The sequence below is a fragment of the Neomonachus schauinslandi genome, chromosome 11 (assembly GCF_002201575.2).
Source record: "Neomonachus schauinslandi chromosome 11, ASM220157v2, whole genome shotgun sequence".
NCBI lineage: Eukaryota > Metazoa > Chordata > Mammalia > Carnivora > Phocidae > Neomonachus > Neomonachus schauinslandi.
In genome coordinates this window covers 44241316-44262260 of record NC_058413.1, presented here as the reverse complement: position 1 = coordinate 44262260, position 20945 = coordinate 44241316, and positions in this window count along the sequence as shown.

Genomic DNA, 20945 nt, shown 5'->3' with positions numbered 1-20945 from the left:
AATCAGAAGCAGGGTGCCCAGGTGGCACAGCTGGTGGATCGTGTGACTCTTGATCTCGGGGCTGTGGGTTCAAGCCCCAGGTTGATTGTAGAGATTACTTTAAAAATTTTTAAGAAATTAAATTTTTAAAAAAAAATCAGAAGCTTGAAAGTGGAGGAGGGACCGGAGAGAGGGCAATGAAGTAAGCCGGATGCTAGAAGCCCAGATTGCCTTTGGCTCAGTCTGGATTTGAGGGAAACCTGGAATTACTGCGATTTCATCACAGCAGCTGGTCCAAGATAAACCTGCCAGAACCGCTCAGAGGCCAGATCTGGATTGCAGTGATAGCTGGGGCCTGCTGAGAAGCAAGGAAAAACTATTTATCTGACATTTTTTCAACCCCAACCAGGAATCTTCTTTGGCTCGAGATGCCGCTGGGACCAGTTTTCATTTGCATGGAGCTCATTTGAGGATCCGCGCCTCTGACGGTGGAGACTTCTTAGAAAGACTTCCATTCCCCTGCCTCCTTTCCTCGTGTGCTTTCTCATGATTCAGACATAATTACCCATCCAGGAAAACTAATCCCTGAGTCTTACTTGTGCATGGATTTTGCCAGAACCTCACATAGAGGTTCTCTCTGATTCAACTCCACACATAGCCTGTGTGGGCCTGAGCATCAGCAAAGATGGCCGCCAGAGAACATTTGCCCTCCTTCCAAATTGGCAGCCTTCATCTCATTGAGGCCATGTTAACTGATGTGGTACATTTTAATACATTTCACCGTCTCAAGCTGTGGCAGCAAATTTAGAGTGTGAATCTTCCTAACAGCTGCTCCTAGAGTGGCTGTCTGGAATCTCTGCATCCTTGACCTGTTGGTGTCAACCAAAGAAAAACTTGTCCCTGTATTATATATCTTGAGGGGAGGGGGGGCTTAAGACAATCCCGTCGGAGCTAAAATACCACCGTTCTTATAATATTATGAAGACTCTGCACTTTTCAAACAGGTAGCATTTGGGGAGTGGTGTAAATATTCTAGGAATTAAAAGAGTGAGTTTTTTTGAGAAAACGATCCAGAATGTGTCCAATCAGATCAGCATTATCTGCCTCCAATCAGGTACTTTATTCTGATGATATTGCCTTAGGAGCCTTTTGCATGCCTTTGGTTTATCATCCTTAGTCAGAGCTAGGCACATGGATGGTCTTGGCTGCATTATTGCCATGGCCAAAGATTAGACACAAGTGTTCATTGATAGGGGACTAGCTAAGTCAATTAGGATACCACATCCAGTCAATAGAATGGCATATAATCATTTAAAAAAAAAAAAGTGATAATCCAAAGGGGTACCTGCACCCCAGTGTTTATAGCAGCAATGTCCACAATAGCCAAACTATGGAAAGAGCCCAGATGTCCATCGACAGATGAATGGATAAAGAAGATGAGGGATATAGATATACAATGGAATATTATGCAGCCATCAAAAAATCTTGCCATTTGCAACAACATGGATGGAGCTAGAGGGTATTATGCTAAGCGAAATAAGTCAATTAGAGAAAGACAATTATCATATGATCTCACTGATATGTGGAATTTAAGAAATAAAACAGAGGGGGGCGCCTGGGTGGCTCAGTCGTTAGGCGTCTGCCTTTGGCTCAGGTCATGGTCCCAGGGTCCTGGGATCGAGCCCCGCATCGGGCTCCCTGCTCCCCGGGAAGCCTGCTTCTCCCTCTCCCGCTATCCCTGCATGTGTTCCCTCTCTCGCTGTATCTCTCTCTGTCAAATAAATAAAATCTTTAAAAAAAAAAAAAAAAGAAAGAAAGAAAACAGAGGATCATAGGGGAAGAGAAGAAAAAATAAAACAAGACAAAACCAGAGAGGGAGACAAATCATAAGAGACTCTTAATCAGAAAACAAACTGAGCGTTGTTGGAGGGAAAGGGATGGAGGGATGGGGTAAGTGGGTGATGGACATTATTAAGGAGGGCACGTGATGTAATGAGCACTGGGTGTTATATAAGACTGATGAATCACTGACCTGTACCTCTGAAACCAATAACACATTATGTGTTGATTAATTGAAAAAAACAAAAAAATAATAAAAAAAATTTTTTTAAGTGATTCACCAAGAACAAACAGTAAGTGTTATTAGGAAATAATGCCCAAGAAATATAGTTAACAGTTAAATCTGGAAATACACAAGATCCCGGTCATATTGATCATCTCTGGGAGGAGAACCAGGGGCAGAGGCTCAAGAAGAAGAAGGTTTTGTCATTTCTGTACACTCTTGAGTTTTGTACCTTGTGTTACCCATATACACGATGATAAAATGGTTGATTTTTCAAAAACTGCGTTCAGGGTCTAGCCCGAAGAAAGATGGTCCAACTAACTATATCATTCAAACAGTTATAATCACAAGAGCTCTCATTTGCTGAGCAATTACTCTGTACTGGCCTCGTGTTAGGGTTACTTACACATTTCATCTGGTTTTCCCTTCAAAGCAATCTTAAGAAGTAGGTTTTACCGTCTTCATTTTAGAAACAAGGATACTGATGCAATGAGTTTAGGAAAGTTGCCTGAGGTTACACAACTCACAGCAGGCTAACCCGGGATTCAAACCTGGGTCAAGCTAACTTTTTCTATTGGTCCCTGAGGACCTTCTCCTATCCAACACTCAATAAGAGTGCATCTCATCATTCTGTCCCAAGGGCCTGGCAGAGTGCTTGGTACACAGGAGGTGTCTAATACATGCTGAACGAATGATAAACAGAAAGCAAAACAGTGAGAGCAAGACTCAGCCAGTAATTCCTTAAAAGGAATTTTATACATGTCTGAGCATCTTGGAATTGCAGGATAATGTCCCACTGAGATTACTTGGAAGGCAATAACCTTTATTTAGATGGCTCTATTCTGCTGTGTTGGCTTTAAAAAAAAAAAAAAAATTAGTCACACCTCACAAAGCCTCATTACTTCAAAATGCCTTTCTGGTGGAAGATGATTTCACAACAAGGAGAACCAGAGAATGTGGTTTTCATTAGGCTACCTTTAAAAATAGCTGTTTTTCAGATGGGGCCATATGAATAAATAAATCCTTCTCTTTTGTTTTATCTTCTGTGTTTCTGTATGATTGTAGGAAAAGGCCAACAAGCTTGACCATTCATTTCAGGGTGAGTTTGGGACCCAAACGGTTAACCAACCAGCCAATTTGGCTTCCTTGCTGCCTCCCAGCCAAGGAGATGAATGGAATGTTCATGAGGTCGCTTGGCAGGGGGCCACATTCCTATGGGAACGTTGCAGCAGTGAGAGCTTTGGGACACGAAGAGGCAAATGTGTGGGAGTTGTGGAGCAAACTGCAAATGATCCGAAGTCTCAGAAAAATGCATGGAGTGCCACTGGTCCAAGGATGCTTTGCAGAGGACCAGCAAAGTCTCTGCCTTTGCTCAAATTGAAAATAGAGACAGGAACTGACCTGTCCAGTTCTTTCCTACAGCTGCCCAGGCCTTGAATGGTGCAGGCCACTTCCCGCACGGCTGCGGATATGAGTTCATTACAAGAATCTCATCAAGGAGTCCCACTTCTTCAGCTGATCTTTAGATTCGGTTCCACTTTCCATTTTCTAAAGAAAATGACTTGAAGGGAATTGGCCCAACACCCCCCCCCCTCCACTCCTCCTTTCCCCTGCCCCACCCTGCAGCTGTCCCTAAGGACTCAAACCCAGTGCATTTTCATTTTCCTCAAGGACTTCCTTGTATCCTTTAACACACACTCCAGAGACCAGGTGAGTCACTAAAATTCCACATTACAACTCGCTCGGGCTTTTAGAATGATGATGATGATGGATGTTACTTTCCATTTAAAATTAGAAACCTAGGATGTTCGCAGTCACCCTCAGAGAGCAGCTCACAAGAAAATTTCTTGTCACCACACTAAAAAAGAAGCTCAAGCCTAGAGACTTCTGTGTGTACCCCCAAATATCTCTGGTACCAGTCATCTGGAGAAATTCTCTAGCTCAGGGGAGGGAGCCCTGTGTCCTGATTTCCGCCCCCTCCTCCGTGGTGTTGGTACCAGGGAATGGTAGCGCTTGAACAGACTTCTCTGTAGTGACTCGAGCAGTTGAGCTAAGACTGTGTTATCCCAGCACCATTAGGCTAGGATATGGGGGGAATGGAGGCACCGGAAGCTGTTTGCAAAATGACCATTCCATATCCAAAGGCTAAGAGATAAACCACTAGGTCACTGGCTTTTTTAGTGAAGTCTTACCTAATTAAGGCCACTGAAAGTCAAACTAGCAGTCTCTCCCAAAGCCAAGAAGCCAGGCTAAGAATCTTACAAGGAAGGGACCATTTTGGGGAGAAACAGTAGTATCGAGGGAGGGAAACAGCATCCTGACTTTGTTGGTACCACAGGGCACCAAAACCTTATAAGCCTTTTAGGACCAGAACAGAAAGAATCAAGGAAATAAGAGGGCACGGAAATGACACCAATGAGCTATAATGATGAAGTCATCTGCTCTGCCCATAATCTGCCTTCCAGAGAAGCTGCAGTCCTTTGGCCACAAAAGTAGCCCTTGGCTATAGCATTATCTGAACATAGGCCTTGCTCCCCACCCCCGAGATAATTGCTCATAAGTGGACACCTGACCCAAACTGAATAATGAGATTCTCTCTCACAGGAGTTTAGATTTGGGGTCCAGAGATGCTAGATGTACCAGTTCATCATTTGAATTAAAGAGATGTAATTTGGCAGCCATGGAGAATTTGTCTTCTATCCTGTAGATAGGAAAGCCTAAAACCCTCCTCTGTGGAGAGAGAAGGAGGGAAATGAACTGACCAGATGAACAGAAAGAGAGAGAGAGAGCGAGAGCCCCTGAAAGACCCTGAGCCTGGCTCCTAAAGGCATCTTTGTTCAGGCTTGGTTATATCATTGGATTCTTCAAGGATTAGATTCTCTACCTATTCGTATAATAATCCCTCTCCCCATTTTCTTTGGTTACGCTAATATGAGTGGGTTTGGGTTACTTAAAACCAGAAGAACATTGCCTAAAGCCGAAGTACAAGAAGGCCCACAGGCCAAGGTAGGAAGAGAGGGAGTTCAGGTAAGATTTGCAAGGTAAGGTTTTTACCTGAGCATCAGGATGGGATTGCAACACTTTACCTGGTCTGGACTGCCCTCCTCAAACCCCAACAGGTTTGTTGTTGTTGCTTTCTTACACAAGTAAGTCACACACGCACTCTCTTAGTAAAGTTTCAAACAATATAAAAGGATATAGAATAAATACAGAAGTCTCTCATCATCCTTACCCAGCCTTAGGTCCTGCCTCCAAGATAACCCTTGCTCGTGCCCTATTTTATGCTAGCTGAAATGTCGTCAATTGTAAGACACATCCGCGTTTTGGAGATGTGAAAAGATGGAATCAGATATAGCAGTGTGTTGAGTATCTTTCCAAATATTTTCTCAGCATTCCACGTATCTGTCGATTTTTGTATGGTTATTAGTTTTGATCATTAATAAATTCATTCTAAGCACATGGTTCTGCAGCTGCCTTCTGAACAACACTTCCCAGAGCATTTTCTTTTTCAGTAGAAGACTTTGTTCCATCCACTACTGGATCGCCAGCGCTGGAACAGTACTTGTCACATAAGTAAGAACAGTACCTATCACACACTCAATAAAGAAAGATTTAACTAATGAATAACCAGCTTCTTTGTTCTCCTAATGCCTACAGGTCTTCACTAGTATTTATTCAACCTTTCCCCCATTAAAGCAACCATTTTGGTTACTTCCAATTTTTTTACCTTTACGAATAATATTGTTGTGAATGTCCTGGCTCCACTGTGTTTACAGAACAACAATAGTTATCACAACTGGGTGCTAACTATCCTAATATAAGCACTTCATATGCATTAACAAACTTAATGCCCACAACAGCCATTTGAGCTTGGTTCTATTGTTATCATTCCCATTTTTTAGATGACAAAACTGAGAAAGAAATTGAATGCCTCGCCAAAAAACTCAGCAGGGAATAAGCGAACAGGCAATGATTTAGCCCCCAGGCTACCTTGCTCCCAAAGGCAAGGTCAGACTCCTATCACTGTGCTCCTCCATTTGGATGAATATTCTAAGGTTGAATTGTTATGTCTGAGAGAAAGAACATTTCACTCCAAAAATTCTGCATCAATTTAATTCACTCTATCATCATTTGAGAGCACCTGCTCCCCAACACCCTTGCCAATAATGGGTGTTATGAGTTTTAAAGTCATTTAAACATATAGGTAAAAAAATAATATTTCATTATTCATTTAATTCGTGCTTCCTGGTCTACTGGGACATTGCACTTCTATCCATTGATTACTGGCCATTTGTATTTTTCTATGAATCACCTGCTCATTTTCTTTGCCCATGTTTTCTATTGGGTTTCTCTGTCTTTTAGTTATTGATTTTTAGGAACACTGAATATTACTATAAATGTGGCAAAACGTTTCACCTAGGCTGTTTTTTTGATATGTTTTGTTACTCAAAAGTTTTTAAAATTTGACATAGTCAAATCCATCAGTTTCTTTCTACATATGGCTTCTGAATTTTGTGTCCTTTCCTACTCACGATGATAAAATATTCTTATTCTTTTCTTCTAACATTTAATTTTTATGTTTAACTCTATATTCCATCTGGAACCTATTTTAGGATGTAACTTTGGCTCTAACTTTTTTAAGTGGAGACCCAATGTTCCTATCACTATTCTTTGATGTGCTATGTTTGTCATAAATTAAATTTCCATAAATACAAGAGTCTGTTTCTAGACTTTCTATTATGCTTCATTGTCTTAATGGTCTACTCCTGAGCCACAACATGTGTGTAAAGCAGACAGGCACAGTTGGCACATAATTAACATCAATTATCTTCTTCATCTCTTCATAACCTCCCTGTATTTGTTTCTTTTTCACTGTTTCAATTTATACATTCATGCCTATGTGGCTTTTTATCTATTTAGAATCTTTCACCCTGAATTTTAGGGCACACATCTGACTACCCTAATCTAATGAAGTGAGATAATATGGTCATTTTTACAGCATTTTGGCTATATATAACATGGCTTCCTCCCAGTCCCATTAAGCCAGCCAATCTCGCCTCATTGATCAGAATAAGAAACAGTTGAATTTCTTCTTAGAATTCTTGGAGATGAATTCACTCACAGATCTGCTTGTCAGTCATCCTGCTGGCAGCTGAACGTGAGGTTGTGGGAAAGGATGCAGAGAGGTGATTCCCTCCCTATCTTGGCGACTATGTGCCATTTGTGTCCTTCCTGTTGGTTGGGTCAAATGGCGTCATTCAATGTCTCCCCATGGCCATGTGGCCGGCCACAGACTCCCACAGGTATCCTCACCACTCCCAGGCTCACTGATGCTCACTCAGGTGACCCACATTCCATCCCTGCTCTCTCCTGAAGTAAAGGTGACTCTTCTGCCACCATATTCTATTCTAGTCTCCACAGTGTCAATGATACCATGAGGTCCTCTCAAGTTCTGAAGAATCATATTAAGTTTGTTCTGTAAGTTACCTCTATACATTGGTGTTTCAATATTTGGGGCCATAATGATCCAGTCCCCATTCCAACTGTTTCTCCATATAATGCAGTGAGGCATCTGGTGAAGAGCATGGCCCTGCAGGTCAGTTGGCTGTGCCTGAACCCATTTGCCCCCTCAACCAGCTCAACCTCAAGTTTCTCTCCACTTTAGTTTCCTCATTGGTAAAATGGGGGTGATAATGATAATATACCCATTTTTATGGAGTTGTTGTAAGACTCAATGGATTAATAATTCTAAAGTACTCAGAACAGCCTGACACAGATAGTAAAGCCCTGGAAGTATTTGCTAAAATAAGTAAAATGATCCATAAAGCCTTTCCTACATTTTCATTAATCTCCCCGCATCATTCCAAAATTGGTTTGTTATTTATGTTTCTCTCTCTTTAAATAATTATGTGAAAATATTTAAATACATCAACTAGGCTCAGAACATATTTTTTCCCATCTTCCATAGATTTCTGAGATTGCCAATCTCAGAGAAAGAAGAGTAGCAAAAATAAAAAAAATAATAAAGAAACGTGTAATGCCTATATGAAGAAAACTTTAAAAATCTCCTAGAGGAAATAAAAGATTTGCCTGAGTGGCAAGACTCAATATCATAAAGATGTCAATCATCCCTGAGCTAACTTGTAAATTAACTCAACAAAACTTTCAATTAAGTTTTTCAGAATCAGATAAAGAGACCCTAAAAGGTTATGTAAAACACAGAACCAATCATATCCTGGAAAAGAAATGAGGAGGGAACTATGCTAGCTTTTTAACGAAGCCTAATGTGGTCTTGGTACATGAACTCACAGGCTGCCCAACAGAAGAGAGCAAGAAATGAACCTCTGATGTACAATAAAGGCGACATATCAAACCAGTAAGGAAAAATGAACTATCCAGTGGAGGTGTTGGGGCAGTTAGTAGTCATCTGGAAAATCCACATATAGTTAATTCTCATTAGCAGTAGTGCTATTCTATAAAGACACTGCAAACACTAAATTAGTGAATACTGAAACATTTTCACTGGGAGAAATAAAGGGTTAGGTTTCTGCAAGCCTCTGGTCACAACGTTTTTATCAACTGATCGATACACACCTTGTTTTAGGTGTCTCTGTTTAAAGATACCTTGTTAATACACAGTGTCTACTCATGGCCTCATGGCCAACAGCACGGTAGCTCTTGCCTGAACAAAGCTTATCTAACACACATATTTCTCCATAAGGCACATCATAGCCTTCTAGGCTTGCAAACACCAGACAGCACTTCAGTGCTATACTTGGGGGCCATTTTAAACTGCAAAATTACCAACAAACAGTGCAGAGATGTAAAAAATGTAGCACTAAATAGACCACAAGAAGGACACTCGTTCACAGTTCAAAAGCTGAAATACGAAGGCTGAGTGGCACCTTGTTCAGCCTCAGCTGGGAACATTCATGTGTCAGGCAACCCAGATTTTTTATAATACTTGTCAGCAAATGACAGCAAAGTATCAATTTGGGGTTACAAATGAATTTTTAAAAGGAAGTGAATTTGTATATACTGTATCTGTGAGTAATAACAATAGACTGTAGTTAGATCCATATCTCACACTATATTCCAGAATAAATTCCAAAAGATCAGATAATAAAATAATCATAAAGTTGTAGGAAAAAACTGTGATTTTTTTTTTAGGATCTTGGAATGGGGAAGGCCTTTCTTTTTTTTTAAAGATTTATTTATTTATTTATTTGAGAGAGAGAGAGAATGAGAGACAGAGAGCATGAGAGGCAGGAGGGTCAGAGGGAGAAGCACACTCCCCGTCGAGCAGAGAGCCCGATGCGGAACTCGATCCCGGGACTCCAGGATCATGACCTGAGCCGAAGGCAGTCGCTTAACCAACTGAGCCACCCAGGTGCCCGGGGAAGGCCTTTCTAATTAAAGCATAAAATCTAAAAGCCAGAAATAAAGATTGTTAAATTTGACTACAGTAAAAACTAACAACAACAACAAACTACTCTAAAGCAAAGAAGAATCACTATAACGAAAGTCAAATTTCACTTACTAAATAATCAAAATAGCAAAAGATAAATGACAAGGGCAAGATGGTGGAAGAATAGGGGACCTTGTTTCACCTGGTCCCTTGAATTTAGCTAGATAACTATCAAACCATCCTGAACACTCATGAATTCAGCCTGAGATGTAAGAAAAAAATATCTGGAGCTCTACAAGTTGAAAAGCGATTGCTTTTTGCAAGGTAGGAGGTGCAGAGAAGTGAGTCTGAGGGGAGATATTGGAAGATAAATGGAGGGGGGGAGGGAGCCTCCCTACGCTGGCCACTGGAAAATGATATAGCCCTGGAGGGCAAAATCGGAACCCTTGGAAATCTGCTCCAGCAAGAGACATCTCTGTCTGAAAGGGGCTCAGGGGATGAAATGGGCAGATGAATGGTGGGTCAGTGTGGTCTCAGGACCCCAGGAGTACAGAACTAACAGGGGTGTCTGAGCCGGTGGAGTGCCCAAGCAGTGGATTGAGGAAACTGGTTATACCACGAGGGGACTCAGCTTGGTTCGCCATAAACTGCGAGCAAGGCCAAATCCAGTGACCATTCTCTGCCTGAGCATCCAGCAGCAGGCTGGAATTCGGGGACTGTCTGCCATCCCCCGGGATTGGCAGAGCAGGTAGGCACACCATCCCGCAACTGCTCTCAGCACCAGGGCCCTACAAAGGGCGGTAACGAGTGACACTCGGACTCCTTCTGGGAGGATTGCTGTGGGCACGCACCACAGGAGTCTGCAGAGTTTGGGACACACAAAGGTGAGGACCGTTTGTCCCAGAAGGTTTCCTGAAGATGGGGGACCTCGATCTTTCGGCTCTGGGGCTGGAGATCGGGGCAGGGCCATTTTTATTTTGATCCTCTAAAGAGGTGTGGAAAGCCTTCAGGGAACAAAAGCCACACAGAGGACCCGCTTACACTGAGCCCAGTCCCCTGACAAGGGGCAATGCAACTCTGCCCAGGCAAAGACACCTGAGAAGCTGCACAACAGGCCCCTCCCCCAGAAGACCAACTGGAAGAACAGGTGCACAAGTTTACAGATCCCACAAGACTGTAAAACTCCAGCGCTAGGGGAAAAATAGTATATAGAACTCAAGGTTTTTTTCTCATGATTCATTTATCTTTCAGTCTAAAATTTTGCATTTCTTTTTTTCTTTTTTCCCTTTTCAACTAGTTTCGTATTTTATCAACTCTTTTTTTTTAAGTTGCTTTTTAACTTTTATTTTTTACATCTACCATTTTATAGATATATGCTTCAGTTTTGGCTTCTTTTCACTCTGTTCAATTTTTTGTGTAGATAGATATAAAACTTACATATGTATATATAAAACTTACATGTATATATAAGTTTTCCTTTCTTTGCAATTTTGGGATTTAGCATCTTCTAACACACAGACAAAATTCACTCAGGAACAAGTGGATCACCCTATTTTATCCACGCTGTAAGATTATATTCTCTCTTCTCTCCCCTTTTTTTTTTTTTTTTGGTTTTGTTTTGTTTTGTTTTTGTTTGCTTTTCTGCTTTGGTTTCTGACCTCTTTGGATTTGTCTAGTGTGTATTTTGCTTGGGTTGTGGTTAATATTTTTGATTCTGCTCACTCACTAATCCATTCTTCTCTGGGCAAAATGGCTAGAAGGAGGAATTCACAACAAGATAAAGAACCAGAGGTAATGTTCTCTGCCACAGATCTAGTCGATATGGATATAAGTAGAATGTCAGAAGTGGAATTCAGGATAGCAAATATAAAGATAATAGCTGGGCTTGAAAAAAAGCATAAAAGATACTAAAGAATCTCTTCATACAGAAATGAGATCTAATCAGGCTGTAATTAAAAATGCTATAACTGAGATGCAGTCTACATTGGATGCTCTAGCAGTTAGGGTGAATGAGGCAGAAAAGAGAGTAAGCGATGTAGAAGACAGGTTGATGGAAAGGAAGGAAGTTGAGAAAAAGAGAAAAACAATGAATAGCTCATGAAGAGAGGCTTCGAGAAATCAGTGATGCCATGATACATATCAACACCTGAATTATTGGGGTGCCTGAGGGTGAAGAGAGAGAGAAAGAGGGCCAGAAGGTATATTTGAGCAAATCATAGCTGAGAACTCCCCTAATCTGGGGAAGAAAACAAGCATTCATGTCCAAGAGGTAGAGAGGACCCCTCCCAAATCAATAAAAATAGATCAACACCCCAACATATAATAGTGAAGCTTGCAAATTTCAGAGACAAAGAGAAAACCCTGAAAGCAGCTTGAGAAGAGGGGCACCTAACCTACAGACAGAGGAACATCAGACTAACATCAGACTTATCCACAGAAACCTGGCAGGCCAGAAAGGGCTGTCATGATATATTCAGAGTACTAAATGAGAAGAACATGCAGCCAAGAATACTTTATCCAGCAAGGCTGTCGTTCAGAATGGAAGGAGAAATAAAGAGCTTCCAGGATAGACAGCAACTGAAAGAATTTGTGACCACTAAGCCAGCCCTGCAAGAAATATTAAGGGGTTCCTGTAAGCAAAGAGAGAGCCCAAGAGTAATATAGACCAGAAAGAAACAGAGACCATATACAGAAACAGAGAGTTGACAGGCAATACAATGGCATTAAATTAATAGCTTTCAATAGTTACTCTGAATGTAAATGGGCTAAGTGCTCCAATCAAAAGACACAGGATATCAGATTGGTCTCATTTTAGAGACTCATTTTAGACCTAAAGTAACTTCCAGACTGAAAGTGAGGGGGTGGAGAACAATTTACCATGCTAATGGACTTCAAAAGAAAGCTGGGGTAGTAATCCTCATATCAGACAAAGTAGATTTTAAACCAAAGACTGTAGTAAGAGATGAAGAGGGACACTATATCATACTTAAAGGGTCTATCCAACAAGAAGATCTAATAATTGTAAATATTTATGCCCCCAACATGAGAGCAGCCAATTATACAAACCAATTAATAATCAAGGTAAAGAAACACATTGATAATAATACATTAATAGTAGGGGACTTCAACACCCCACTCACAGCAATGGACAGATCATACAAGCAGAAGATCAACAAAAAACAAGGGTTTTGAATGACACACTGGACCAGATGGACTTCACAGATATACACAGAACATTCCATCCTAAAGCTACAGAATACTCATTCTTTTCAAGTGCACATGGAACTTTCTCCAGAATAGATCACATACTGGGTCACAAATGAGGTCTCAACCGATAATAAGTGGGACTATTCCCTGCATATTCTCAGACCACAATGCTTTGAAACTTGAACTCAATCACAAGAGGAAATTTGGAAGGAACTCAAACACTTGGAGGTTAAAGAGCATCCTACTAAAGAATGAGTGGGTCAACCAGGAAATTAAAGAAGAATTTTAAAAATTCATGGAAACTAATGAGAATGAAAACACATCTGTTCAAAACCTCTGGGATACAGCAAAGGCAGTCCTAAGAGGGAACTACATTGCAATACAAGCCTCTCTCAAAAAATTAGAAAAATCTCAAATACACAAGCTAACCTTACACCAAAAGGAGCTGGAGAAAGAACAGGAAATAAAGACTAAACCCAGCAGGAGAAGAGAAATAATAAAGATTAGAGCAGAAATCAATGAAATAGAAACCAGAAGAACAGCAGAACAGATCAGTGAAACTAGAAGCTGGTTCTTTGAAGCAATTAAAAAGATCGATAAACCTCTAGCCACACTTACCAGAAAGAAAAGAGAAAGGACCCAAATTAATAAAATCGTGTATGAAAGGGGAAAGATCATGACCAACACCAAGGAAATACAGAAAATTTTAACATATTATGAGCAATCATATGCCAACAGATTAGGCAATCTGGAAGAAATTGATGCATTCCTGGAAACTTAAAACTACCAAAACTGAAACAGGAAGAAATAGAAAATCTGAACAGACCAATAACCAGGAAGGAAATTGAAACAGTAATCAAAAATCTCCCAAAAAACAAGAGTCCAGGGCCAGATGGCTTCCCAGGGGAATTCTACCAAAAATTTAAAAAGAAACAATACTTATTCTACTGAAGCTGTTCCAAAAAATTGAAATAGAAGGAAAATTTCCAAACTCGTTCTATGAGGCCATTACCTTGATTCCCCAAACCAGACAAAGACCCCATCAAAAAGGAAAATTACAGACCAATATCCCTGATGAACATGGATGCCAAAATACTCACCAACATACTAGCCAATAGGATCCAACAGTACATTAAAAGGATTATTCACCACGATCAAGTGGGATTTATTCCTGGGATACAAGGGTGGTTCAATATTCACAAATCAATCAATGTGACAGATCACATTAATAAAAGACAAAACAAGAACTATATGATCCTCTCAATTAATGTAGAAAAAACATTTGACAAAATACAGCATCTTTTCTTAATTAAAACTCTTCAAAGTATAGGGATAGAGGAAACATGCCTCAATATCATAAAAGCCACCTATGTAAAGCCCACAGCAAATATCATTCGCAATGGGGAAAAACTGAGAGCCTATCCCCTAAGGTCAGGAACACAACAAGGATGCCCACTCTCACCACTATTATTCAACATAATACTAGAAGTCCTAGCCACAGCAATCAGACAACAAAAAGAAATAAAAGGCACTCAAATTGGCAAAGAAGAAGTCAAACTCTCACTCTTTGCAGATGACATGATACTTTATGTGGAAAACTCAAAAGACTCCACCTCAAAATTGCTACAACTCATACAGCAATTTAGCAATGTGGTGGGATATAAAATCAATGCACACAAATCAGTTGCATTTCTATACATTAACAATGTGACTGAAGAAAGAGAAATTAAGGAATCGATCCCACTTACACTTGCACCAAATGACATATCAGATAAAGGGCTGGTATCCAAGATCTATAAAGAACTTATCAAACTCAACACACAAAAAACAAACAATCCAGTCAAGAAATGGGCAGAAGACATGAACAGACATTTCTCCAAAGAAAACATAAAAATGGTCAACAGACACATTTAAAAAAATGCTCAACATCACTTGTCATCAGGGAAATACAAATCAAAACCGCAATGAGATACCACCTTACACCTGTCAGAATGGCTAAAATTAACAAGAGAGGAAACAACAAATGTTGGTGAGAATGTGGTTAAAGGGGAACCCTCGTGCACTGTTGATGGGAATGTAAACTGGTGCAGCCACTCTGGAAAACAGTATGGAGTTTCCTCAAGAAGTTAAAAATAGAGCTACCCTGCAAACCAGCAATTGCACTACTGGGTATTTACCCCAAAGATACAGATGTAGTGAAATGAAGGGGCACCTGCACCCCAATACTCATAGCAACAATGTCCACAATAGCCAAACTGTGGAAGGAGCCGAGATGCCCTTCAACAGATGAATGGATAAAGAAGATGTGGTTATATATACAATGGAATATTACTCAGCCATCAGAAAAGATGAATGCCTACCATTTACATTGACATGGATGGAACTGGAGGGTAGTATGCTAAGTGAAATAAGTCTATCAGAGAAAGACAATTATCATATGATTTCACTCATATGTGGAATATAAGAAATAGTGCAGAGGATCATAGGGGAAGGGAGGGAAAACTGAATGGGAAGAAATCAGAGAGGGAGAAAAACCATGAGAGACTCTTGACTCTAGGAAACAAACTGAGAGTTGTGGAAGGGGAGGTGGGTGAGGGAATGGGGCAACTGGGTAATGGGTATTAAAGAGGGCACGTGATGTGATAAGCACTGGGTATTATACACAACTGATGAATTATTGAACACTACATCTAAAACTAATGATGTATTATATGTTGGCTAATCAAATTTAAATTAAAAAAAGATAAATGACAAATCAGGAAAATATTTGCAATTCATGAGAGCAGAAGGCTAATCTCCCTAGAATATAAAATATCCAGATATAGACAAGAAAGAGGCTAAACTCTAATAAAAAAAAATTTTTAAAGGACATAAAAATTCACAGAAAAAATATATAAGCAGTTCACAAAACACATGAGAAGATGCTCAACTTGATTCATAATAAAGGGAATGTATATTAAACCTATACTTAGATACTATTTCTCACTCATCACACTAGCAAAAACCAGAAGATTTTAGAATAGTGTGATGCTGCTGAAGAAATGTGTATTTTCATATATTACTACCAGAAGTTTTAAATGGTACAACCTGTAGAGAGGACAGATTGCCAATAATTATGAGAATTCAAATGGACATAACCTTTGCTCCAGAAATTCACTCTTAGGAATTTATCATGTGCTTAGGCACATGTAAAATGACAAACAGACAGGGTTATTCGTTGCAACATTATCAGCATTAGCCAAAGATTAGAATGTCAGTAAACTGAGAATTAAATATATCATGATTATTTATACAATGGAAAACTGTACAGCTGTAAAAACACATGATAAAGCTCTTTATGGATTAACACAAAAGGATCGCCAAGATACACTGTTAGGTGAAGAATAAGATGCAGAAAAATATTTATGTTGTCCCTTGTGTAAAAAAGGGGAAGAGAAAAAAAATAATTAGGTGCTCCAGCTTATGTACAAAGAAAAATTCAATGAAAGGATTATTAAGAAACTAATAAAAGTAGCTACCTATTGTGGGAACTGAGCAAATACAAGAATGAAGTGGGAAGGGGATTGCTTTAGAATTCCTGATCTTTGACTTGTGGGAATGTATCCCATATTCAAAAAATTAAATAGAAATTTTTATTTAAAAATGGAAGCTAGATAGATTGTATTCTAAGATAAAGGCACATTATCCTCATGTCAACACAAAAACATAAATTAGAAACACAAAAACAGGTAATTAGAAACTCTAAGAAGGAAACAAACAAAAAAGCTGTATAAGAAAGTCTGGGTCCAAACTGGAAGCAAACTAAAATTCATACTGCTCTCTGTAAATGGTATACTATATGCACAGTGACTCCATGTAACCTTGTTGCTTAGAACAGGATTATTCTGGACCCATCTCTTCTCAGAGTCCTAGATTCTTGAGCAGCTAAGTCAGGTCAGTGGATCCCAATTTGAATTCAGCCCAGCCTGTTACACCCTTGATGAAACTAAGATCAATGACATTCAAAAGTGAATTTATCAAAACTAGAAAATCACTCTTTGGCCTAGCCACCTTGTCTTTTTATAAAACTACTAAGCTAACTATTAATATTAAAACTAAGTTTAACTATTTAAAAAAGACTTTAAAACTTACACACTTTTCTAACATATAATAAATATTAACTATAATCTCACTTTGTCATTCTACCAGGCCCACCAGGCTCTGGGATGACAAGGATGATTCCAAAAGTCTATGGAATAGTATCATTATCTTTATGAAAAGCTCCCTGGCCAACACCAATATTTTTCACCTTCTCTCTGCAGTCAGGCTATGATAAGACAACAACTCTGGTGTGTCAGAGTTCCATCTCACTTTTTTTCAACTCTCTGGGAGCTCCAACAGTTGCCATCCACATTCTCTCTACCTGACTCAGCCTCTGAGAGTTTCATGTGTGCAGCGGAAGCTTTGGTTTATTAACGCGTTTATGTGATCATGGCATTTCATCATGGAATAGACTTATGAGCAAGGGTCAGCAAACTACAGCCCATAGACCCAAATCTGGCCCATGGTCTAGTTTGTAAATAAAATATAATTGGAAGATGGCCACACCCATTCACCTGGCTATTGTTTATAGCTACTTTCATGCTACAACAGAATTGAGTAGCTGTGACAAAAGAACACATGGGCCACAAAGCCAAAAATATTTACTATCTAGCCCTTTAAAAATTCTGCTGAACCCTACTCAAGAGTGCTCAGGCCTGGCATCCAGCTGACTCCCACTAACAAAATCAGACAGACATGATAGCACAATGTTGCCTGGATCACCATGAAAAATCCTGCTTTGGAGATAAAGAAATATAGATACAGATAAAATTATCATTATTATCATATAAATAATAAGTATCTATGTATATATGTATGTGAACATGTATATACATATATATGTAGTGTTGATTCTTGAATAATGCAGGGGTTGGGGGACTGACACCTCTTGAATAATGCATGTTACTTTTGGTTCCCCTAAAACTTAACTACTAATACCCTACTATTGACTGAAGCCTTACCAATAACATAAGCTATCAATTAACACATATTTTGTATGTTTTATGTATTATATATTGTATTCTTAAAGTAAGCTAGAGAAAGGGAAATGTTATTAAGAAAATCATAAGGAAGAAAAAATACATTTATGGTACTATATTTATCGAAAAAAAATCTGCATATAAGTGGACCCACGCAATTCAAACTTGTGTTGTTCAAGGGTCAACTGTATATGTATGTGTATTATGTATAGTAGCATACTCTTATTACAAAATAACAGTAAGTTTAGGAACAAAATGTTCATTCAAAGAGAATATAATAATCTTACCTTTCTTCTTCTTTCTCACAAGAATCCAATGTGCTCTACACACCTGAGAGGCAGCATAGTTTAATAGAAAAAGCAAATAGATCCAATTAAAATCAGCTCTCTTACATTCTGGTTCCCTGGGCTCCAATTCTCTTCTCTGGATGCTGGGGTTACTATTATCTTCTCTAAAGGAAGTGTCAGTGAGACACCACATGTAAAGTGCCCTGCACATAGTCAGCACCCAATAAATGGTGATTATTAGGTTTACTACACCTATCCTCATGCGCCTGACCCCATTCTTCTCTTCTTGCTTTTTTTATTCCCTGGTACCATTACCCAACCACCATTTCCTTTAATTGCTGACAATATCTTTATTAATATCCTTTCTCTTACCTGTATTTAGATACTTATTCTTTAACTTCAAATTACTGAAGGCTGGAAGCCTCAAGAAGTCCATAAGTTTTGCCACTAACTAGCAATCAAAATATATAATATAGTTATCTGGAAAAAAGATAAGAAAAACAGTTATCTATAGAAAATATATAGTTATCTGGAAAGTGTGTGTGTGTCTGTGTGTGTAGTTAACACTATAAAATAGTTTCAAATGTATATATATATATATTTTGAAAGATTTTATTTATTTATTTGACACAGAGAGAGATAGCGAGAGCAGGAACACAAGCAGGGGGAGTGGGAGAGGGAGAAGCAGGCTTCCTGCCAAGCAGGGAGCCCAATGTGGGACTCGATCCCAGAACCCTGGGATCATGACCCAAGCCGAAGGCAGATGCTTAACGACTGAGCCACCCAGGAGCCCCTCAAATGTATATTTTTTAAATAGCTAACACTATAAGAAATAAAGAGAAATTTCTACATCTTAGGAAACTGCAAATTGGAATAATAAATATGGGAACTGACTATGCAAAGGTTTTAGAGGAAGGAAAGAGATGCTATTTTTAGTAATCTAGGGATTTGGGTTTTAATATTCTGTGAGGACAGAAAAACCCTATTAATACTAGGAATTAGAAATGAAATATCCACCTTCTAGCAAACAAAACAAAACAAAACAAAAAAACTATCAGCATGCAAAGATCATAAGAAAGTTTGTCCGTGTTGTCTTAGGCTCTGGATGGAAAAAAGAAAAAGTCTCTCTTGGCAATGCAAAAATGTGGGCCCACACCATACATGGGTTTGGACTTTGACTCTACATTCTCCATGTGATCTGAGGACACCGATGATGTCCAATGTCTACAAATGATTATTTTGCATATTTTGTGAGTCCATCTTTAATGGTTTTTATCTGTGGGAATGCTGTGGAGCTGAGAAGTTAACATAATCTGGTAGAAGGGAACACAAAACTATCTGGAGAAAGATGCTCTCAAAGCAGGATGCATAAGATTCTGACCAAAAGAAAAGAAAAACCACAACTGAAGATGAGCTCATAATAAAAAATAACAATATTAAACACTCGAAAACATAAATCATCATAATTGAACAACAGTATGCACCACCTAGAATACAAAAACCTTAGATACGGTGTATCCATAAAACAGATACTTCTAAAGTTATTAAAGATAAAAATTTCCACTTAGGGCCAATATGGAGTAACAGAAAATTGGATTTGCCCTTACATCTGAAACAACCAAAAAAAAAAAAAAAGGACAAAATAATATATTAAACAATGGTTTTCGACATTGGACATTAGTTCTGGACAGTGACACCTGAGAGAAGGGGAACATAGAAAAGGAGCACAACAGTTGCCACAAATTATGGCTTGGAGGGAATTTCCAGGCCACAACAGAGGAACGTAGAATTAAGGTGGAGGTTTGCAGACTCTGTGAGTTGAGAAGAGAGAGCTGGGAGAAAGGGAGGCTGAGTGGCTAGAGCACACAAAACAAGGAACCAGAGAAGAGAAAGGTATACCAAGAGTGAGCTACAGAGATCATCAGAGCCTCTTAAGTCTTCAGCTGAGTACATTTGTGCTTGTGAGGAATCTACCCAAAAGCTGGGGAAAGAATCAACCAAAAAGAGCAGAGAGATCAATCCCCAAAGCTCACAGAAAGCCAGGAATAGTTCATTTTCCTGCCAGCCAGCATGAAAACCCTCACAATTCAGGGCATTGAGTAGAATACTTAGAAAGCTGACATATCAGTAATGATATCAAGATTTAAAACAAAGACTATTGCCATGAATAAAGAGGGACTAAAGGGGTCAGTTCATCAAAAGGAAATAATCATTGTGTTAAGAATATTTAGCTGAGAGCCTGGGGAAACTCAGGTGGCTTGCATTTGCGGGACAGAGTAAAGAGAAAATGGAGTATCACAGAAAGAGAGCTGCAGGGATCTGCAGAGGGTTCCCTTGAGTTTTCAGCTGTGTATAAGCACACCTGTGTGACAAAACTAGCCATGGCTGGGTAAAGAACATCCTAAAAGATTTAGAAATAACAGTAGCCAGTGCTAACTTATAGCTAGGAATGGTGCCTGATCCCACCACCTAAACTGGGAAACTTTATGATTCTCAAAATGTGAGGTAAAGTACACAAAAGTCTCTTATCTCAATAGTGGGGAATTATTAGTCCTCTATTGTGCACTACTTCAGTTTTGCCTAATAAATTTTAAAAGCAATACCTGGAAGGATCTAATTGTTTCAAGTATCTTAAGCATGCCCCAGAACAAAGGGGACGAATAAAAAAATTCAGCATGCATTAAGGAAAAATGCATAATGTCTAGAATCCAACCAAAAATTCCCAGATATAAAAGAGAAAGAAAATAAGACCTGTAATGAGAAATTAATAAATTAATAGAAACCAACCAGAACTGACACAAATATTATAATTAGCAAATGTTAAAATAGTTACTACAGCTATATTCTTCATGTTAAGAAAAATTAAATGGAGACATAAAGATTAAAAAAAAGAACCAAATAAAACTTCTAGAGAAGAAAATTGCAACACGTGTGATAGAAAA